The sequence below is a fragment of the Coffea eugenioides genome, chromosome 10 (genome assembly GCF_003713205.1).
Source record: "Coffea eugenioides isolate CCC68of chromosome 10, Ceug_1.0, whole genome shotgun sequence".
Classification (NCBI taxonomy): domain Eukaryota; kingdom Viridiplantae; phylum Streptophyta; class Magnoliopsida; order Gentianales; family Rubiaceae; genus Coffea; species Coffea eugenioides.
Window position 1 is genome coordinate 9075253 of NC_040044.1, and position 7965 is coordinate 9083217.

Sequence of the window (7965 nt, forward strand, 5' to 3'; positions counted from 1 at the left end):
AAACAACACCACTTCCTGCTTCCCCTTACAGATTTTCATGTTGTGTTTCTGGAAATTGAATTCTATAGGGCTATGTTTGGCTAGCCAGTCCATCCCCAGGATCATGTCACAGCCTCCCAATCTTAAGGTATTGAAGGAATGCTGGAATTTATGGCCCTGCATATCCCATTGCAGGGGTTTATCTAGTCCCCTTGACTCTACTTTCTCCCCATTAGCTACATTGACTACCAATGTGGGACCCTGTGTACCAAGCTTCAGTTCCTTTGCTAGTTGTTTATCTAGGAAATAGTGTGTACTGCCATTGTCTATCAAAGCAGTAATCTACCTACCCCTCACCAATCCCTCTAGTTTAATGGTTTTGTGCCCTTTTCCCCCAGCCAAGGCATGGACAGACACCTCTATATGTTCATCAGTCAGTTCCCTATTAATACAGTCACAGTAAACCTCATCTTCCTGTTCCTTGTTCCTCCCTGAGGACTCAGTTTCCTCAGCCAATAGGTAATGCACGTGAGACTGTTTGCAGACATGTCCCAGGGTGTAAGGTTCAACACATTTATAGCATAGCCCCTTTTCTCTCCTCAGGTTGAATTCTGTGGGGGTGATTTTCTTAAATTGGTTCTGGTTGGTTGTATTCTAGACAGGGAATCTGTTAGTGTGTTTGAAGGTGTCTTGGTTCCATTTGTGGTGGGGTGGAGTTTTAAGGTAGTTCTTCTAGTTACTAAAATTAGTAGGGGCAGACTTTTGCATCTTCTGGATAGTTTTGAGGTTCTTTTCTTGGAGTTTGGCTATCTCTATGGCATCAGCCAACTTTTCAGGTTTAGACATTTTCACCATATTCACTATCTCTTCTTTCAATCCACTCATAAAACATGCCTTGTAATAAGAATCAGATAAGTGAGGCAAGGATGGCATTACCAGAGCTTTGAGCATCTCAAATCTTTCCAGGTAGTCAAACACTAATCCAGATTGCACCAACTTGTTGAATTCTTCAATAGCTTCCTCAGGATTCCCCTCACCAAATCTGGTACACAGAGCAGTGGATAGTTCTGACCATGGAATTGCCTCTCTTCCATGAAAAACTCCATGGAACCAGATGTCTGCTCTGTCTCTGAAATAAAGTTCAGCAACCTCAGCCTTCAGATCATCCTCTATTCCGTGGATTTTAAAGTATTTGTTAGCCTTCCTAATCCACTCCCTTGGATTATCACCATCAAAGATTGGCAGATCCATTTTAGGTAGCTTATTAGTGAATCTGGTCTCTCTTCTACCAACTGTCTCCTTTTGAGTCTCCAGCCTAGATCTATCAGGTCGAGCTCCCTCTCTTGAGCTGCTGCTTCCTTCCATCTCCTTCCCGCGGTCACTGACTTTAGCCATTAAATGCGCCATCATGTTCATCATTCCCTCATACTTCTGATCCAGTCCTTTCAGCAGCTTTTCAGTAGCATCCTATCTAAACTTCATTGTCCTAATAGCCTGTTCCATTCCCTCATTCTTGTTGGTAAAGGTCCTGACCACACTCCCTAATTCTACCACATCTCTTCTCAGTGTTTCATCCTGATTCTTCGTCATCCCTATGGCTCGTATCTGAGCTCTGATACCACTGTTGTGGTACAGAAATGGAATTATTACAGGAAATGGAATAATTGAGCTTTGGGAATGAATTCAGTAAAATTTGCAGAATCAAGGAATTGCAAGCAAACACCTTCTTTGCATTAATCAACTTCTTAATTCAAAAACATAGAAATAGAATTGGCGGGAAAGATACAGATAGGGGAGACAGAATGCAGGAAACTTGAAAGGGAAGAAAAAATACAAAGAGGATATTCTCTTTGATTACAGCAGCAAGATTTCAGCTAAAAAGTTGAATGAATATTACATGATCTAATTCTTTTATAGAGCTAACAATCTAACTAACTAATTCAATAGCTAATGGGTGAGTGACATATGTCCGAGAGAATCTTTTCAATTGGCCTGGTTCGCAGCTTCAGTAGAAACGCATGAACCCAGAAAAGGCGTGGTTTCATGACCGCGCCTTCCTCTGCCAATGCTGCCCTTATCACATTTTCTTCACACATTCTTCGCGCCTTCACCCTCCTTGTGCTTTTTCCAATTGACTTCCTTCCAGACTCACGCCTTCTCTTCTCTGCCTTCTACGCCTCCTTCCTTCTTACTTCTGACTTCATGACAGAAAGAAAAGAGAAACTGTGTAACTTGATCTTTCTTCTATTCGCGTCATACTGCCCCTAGTGTATTTTTTTTTCAGATGCTTCAAATTCATCCAGTGACCCCCTTCCTCCCTTGCTGGTTGGAGTCCTTCCAATTTGGCGGCTGGCAAATTCACATATTATAATTGAGGAGGGCTCCTAATACTAATGACCAAAACAATGATGGTAATAATCATTTATAATGGTGACTAGGGAGTATTCGTTAATATATTTAAATTACACATAACTTGCCATGTAAATGTACACACTTATATTCATTGCGTCTGTACATTAGATTTTTTTTCGTTAATTAATTATTGGTAAAAAAAAAAACTCTTGACGAGTGCTTACGCACTGTTTGCCAAACTCTTGTTATTAATTTCGCTGTTGTATTATTATTTTCTTCTAGAAAAACCGAACATAACTTTCTAAGATTTTATATTCATTTTAAAGTTTTTTTTTATTTCAAAACTTATATCTCAATAACTCAAACAAAAGAGAATGGAATGGGTCCAACAACAATGTTTTGTCCATATCACCAACTAGGGTTAAATTATTTTGACGTCGATGATTGCACCTGGAGTTGGTTAATGAGACGATCTAATATATGAACTTTATTTCGTGCCAATTTAGTTCAATTAACAGAAAACTGAAATGGCAGGAGAAAAAGTTTAGCCTAGCTATTGAAGTGACAAAAGGAAAAGGAAAAGTAAAAAGTGAGAGAAATAGAGAACAAAACTTTGGCTTCTCACTTCTAGTGTGACATCCGTAAAGTTTAAGGTGTCGTCTTCTTCGTGGGTCATTTATTGCATGCGGGAAAGGCTCGTACTGCTGTAATAGGATTTGAAAAGAGAATTAATCATGATTTTGAACATGTCCTTCCAATTACCTCCCTTAATTGAGATAATAGAGGAGATCTAATGCTTTAAATAGAATCCTTTTTGTTCTCTTATCCATCTTGGGATCTATCCATCTTGGGATCAGGTCATACTTAAAATTAAAAAAAAAAGTATTTTTTTCAACTCATTTACATAATCTATTTTTGGCTCGGTTTGATAGTCGAGCCACTCCCCCTTCTTTTTGATTTATGATACCAGTCCGAGAAAACCAATAAAGAAACATTGTGAAAACTAGGAGGGTGCTACAAGAATTAGTTCTTACAAGGGAAGTATATTAAAGCACAAGCTCAAATCACATTAATATTACGACATTGCTCGAGTTTGGTCCACCCCATTTTAAAAAGAAAATAAATTAAATCCCAACACATTTGATGTTTCCAAAATGGTATTTTATAATTATGTAACCAGAGTAGAACTCAATATAAATTATCATGACCGCGAGAAACCCCAAATTTATGCATTGACATGAAGCTCTTAGATAAATACACAAAAATTTTGCGCATTATGTCATTACTTTTATAGACTCAGACAATATTAATTCATGAATACTTCTGTGCAAAAAAAAACGGGTTTAAGTAGAGTTGGGTATCTTTCTCCAAACTCGATACATAATTTTGTGGAGCTTGAACTCAACTGAAGCTTGCCCTTTTCTTAATTAATTGGACGGGTTGAACTCGGATTAACTAAAGCTTTGCAATAACCTAATTAACAAATTAATTCATTTACAAGTAATCTGAATGAATAAATTTAATAAGCTTTGATTTTAATATATTCCAAAAAGAGCACAAAACACTACTAATTCTTACTACCTTTGATCTTCATAAGCATCTCTGGGTTGCGGAACATCCAAATGTCATACTCCATCTCGATAAATTATGGTTTTATTTTTTCTTTGATCGCCCTTTCTTCTTTACATTCATGATAATCGAGTTCATGTCTAGACAAACTTATGCTCAAAAATAAAAGTGATTATTATTTGTGTTACATGCTAGAAAGTACTACTTCCATCACAACGTGATCAAGAATGATCTCTTGAGTGTTGTAGGGTTAAGTTTTAATGCATCAATACTTTTAAATGATCTCTTGAGTGTTGAATCATAGTAGTTTTAATTTTTTCCAGTCACTCCATGATCATGGCAGGGCATCTTTTCTTCTTTCTTGAATTTGGATGATAATGGATGCAAAAGATTGATGAACATCTCCACTTCTCAGTCAGCTTTATTGTGGCAATTGGTACGAAAGAGAGAATCACATGGGACTTAATATTAGATAATGGATTAGTTTCTTATATTCTAGGAACTTAAAAATGGTGGAATAATATATTAAGATATCAAGAATTATTATTTCATGTTTTATTTGAAAATTATGCATCATAAGTCAAAAAGTTCTTGAGTAAAAGAATTTGTTTTGGTGCACAACCCGTTGAATTTGTAGTAAATGTAAGTGATGATTGTCTATAATTTAGTTGAGATTGTCTACAATATTGATCTTATTTGACAAGCGTGGAATAAATTTAGAGACTTTGAACAAAAGTAAATTCGCTCTTTTTTTGTAGTATGACTGGTTTCAGCAGTGCAGCTTCCTTTCCTGGTGCTCTCCCTTTCTTTTGTCTGGGCACCTGGGAATTGGAATTGGTGGATTGTGAAGCAAGACAAGGGAGTTGCATTTATAAGATAACTAGTTTTTGGCTGCCACGCATTAGCGCGGCAGTGCCCAGTTTTAAGTTTAACATACATAATTTTAGGTTTCTATATGTAATGCAATATACATAATTTTCTAATATGGAAATTCATGTACAAATGGTGCAAATATTCATCTACAATGGTGATACATTTGTCATTGAATCCAGAATGTCTAAATTCCATTATATGTTTAGCTAAGACTTAACACAATTTACTTGAATAAATATAATTACACAAGAGCATAATTAATTGAATTAGGTCTCTTATATCTTAACATAAAGAAACAAAAATTGTCAAGTTTAAATATGCCATGCTTTGCATTCCTAAGTTATTAATAGGTCAACATGTAGGGTGATCGAAGACGGGACTAATAGAAACAACTGAAAAGCTACCATGATGATAGGCAGGAATTGTAGAGGTTGATTTTCATTCACAAAACGAACATCGTTTAGGACACCATGCCAGTCTATGGGGGAATAACATTGGTTGATTCCACTTTGCTCATTGGCTGGGAGAAATTTCTAACATTATGATGAATTTTAAAAAAATTCTACAAAGGGGGCATTTTGAATGCTAGATTCCGTCCAAGGGGTCTTCGCATTCAGCAAATGTGAGCTTACAAAGCTCGCATTTGCTGTATGTGAAGTCCATTGAATTTTGCGACCAACAAAACCCAAAAAAAAAAAGAAAAAGAAATATAGACCTCGCAAGAAGAAAAAAGAAAAAGAAGTCCGTTGAAATGCGAGGTCTATATTTCTGACCCTTAAATGATTTTTGCGGGTGCAGGTTGTAATACGCGACCACACAATACGTGAACTCATGGTCGCATATTGTGGTCGCGTTTTCTTCTTGGTGGACCGATTTTTCCATGAATCTAGATTTTGCCATGATTTTTCTTTTTGCTTCAGTTGTAATGTCATTTTCCCTTGCTTTATGATTTCACTGCAAATTATAAAATGATTTACAATTTGCAATGAAAATTTCTACAAATTTTACTACTGAAGGCTCTAAATTCATCACAACTGGAAAAAAAAAAAAAAGATCCCATAATATTGCCATCAATACTTGATAATAATTTGTGGCAATAAATCTTAACCGAACTAGTAGGCTTTCGGCTTTACTGTATCTCGCATCCGATAAATGCGAATTCCAAGAAAATTATATTCAAAATTTGTTTTTTTTATTAGGAGCACACAATCATTTTTGTTTTTGCATTGACATTTATCATAGAGGAATAAATCCTTTTTATTTTAAAACTCACACGAGTTAGAAGTTAGCAAATTTGAGCTCTCAGTACAAAATTTTATCTACTAGTAATTCTTTGTATATAAATAACAAAAAGTTATATTTCTTATAGATTAAAAGATTTGATAATTTCTTGGTTAGAAAGGCTATATGATGCTCAAAAGCTGTTGGGTTGATGATTTTTAGTAAGATTATGAAGCAAAAATGAAGATTTGTGAATTGGATGAGTTTGGAAGAGAGAAAACGCAAGGAAGAAGAAGAAGAAGAATGAAGAAACTGACAGCGTATTCGTTTTTTATGGCCGAGGGATCAATACGCCACCCTATGGTCGTGCTTTAGCTTTGCGGCTGCGGGTTGTAATACGTGACCACTGAATACGCGACCTCATGATCGCGTATTGTGGTCGACCTCAAGGGCATTGTGTTCAGATTACGTACATTTGACAAATGCGAGGTAATACAGCTCGTATTTCGACAAATGCGAGCTATTTTTCCTTTTTTTCCTGAGAGACTGACCTCGCATTTGTGAAATGCGAAGTATCTGAACTCGCATTTCACAAATGCGAAGATCATAATCCTGGAACTAACTTCAAAAATTACCCCTCTTGTAGAAATTTTTTTTTTTTTCATTACAATTTAAGAATTTACTCCATTGGCTGGCGTACGTTAAACTTGGAATTGTTCCGGTATCGTGATTTGCATTTGAAGCAGCTTGCTGCTCGCACCCTTTTCAGCTTTTCTATTCTGCTCCGCAAAGTCCTCTTCTAGGCTTGCATATTTTCACTACTATATAAATCAGATTTGAATAGAATGTCCATCATACATCTATATATTAACAAACAATCAATTACCCAACGTAAAGATTAGCCAAAACACTTGGAGATTTGGATATGCAAAGTAAAGAAATAGAAAATGTTAGGGTGGTTATCTGAATCTAACCACTGGTGAAAACCATCACCTTTAAAACCCAAGATCTGTATGGCGATTATTAAGAAATACATTAACTGTAAAATAGCGGAAGCGTACCTGAATCCATATTGATAAACTTGATACTTGAATCCCTAGAGATTTGGGGTGGCCTTTCAGGTCAACAGGTATTCACCGATCCTTTGAGAGAGGTTTTTAGTTTCTCTCTGGTATCTTTCCTGACGATGGGATATCATGGAAGGGGTATTTTGTGGTATTAGGAAATACGACAACTAAAACGATACCTGTGACCTGGGGACCATAACTCTATTTATAGGTAACATTCCTGTTACCTTTTGGAGCCCTATTTCAGCCCATCATTGAAATAGGAGCCCATAAGTTTCTACACATTAAAGGGCCCACATCCTATTAGATACATTAAACCCAAACTATATTTGATCACTTTAATTGGATTAAACTTTAATTGACAGTTTGCAATACATAATTATTCACATATAAGTCCAATGTTGGATTAAGGATCCAACAATCTCCCACTTGGACTATATGTGTAACCTTATAATTATGTTTTGTAATTAACCGTATGAGCTCAACTTTACTGTCATTATCACCATGTATCTGTAACCAATTCGGTCCATCAATTATACCAATATAGGATCAAAGCGGCCTCTGTTACAATTTCGTAACTCGACCCATCAATGGTCACGTATATCAATGCAATTGAATGACTTGAATTATGATGTGAATGTGTAGCATGAAAATTTCATGTAATGTGATCAAAACATGCATATTTTCAACTAATCCACCTTAAATTTTATGAGATCAAACCATACCAAAATTAGAGTGCAAATAAATCCAAACTTTATTTATGCATAAAATATCCTTAAATCCTTAATAACTGAAAAATATCATAAGAGCATTTAAAATAACAAACTCCCACTAAAACTATACATCATTTAATACGACACCCATATGAGCAGTATGCTCATGAAACATTTTGGGTGGCAATCCC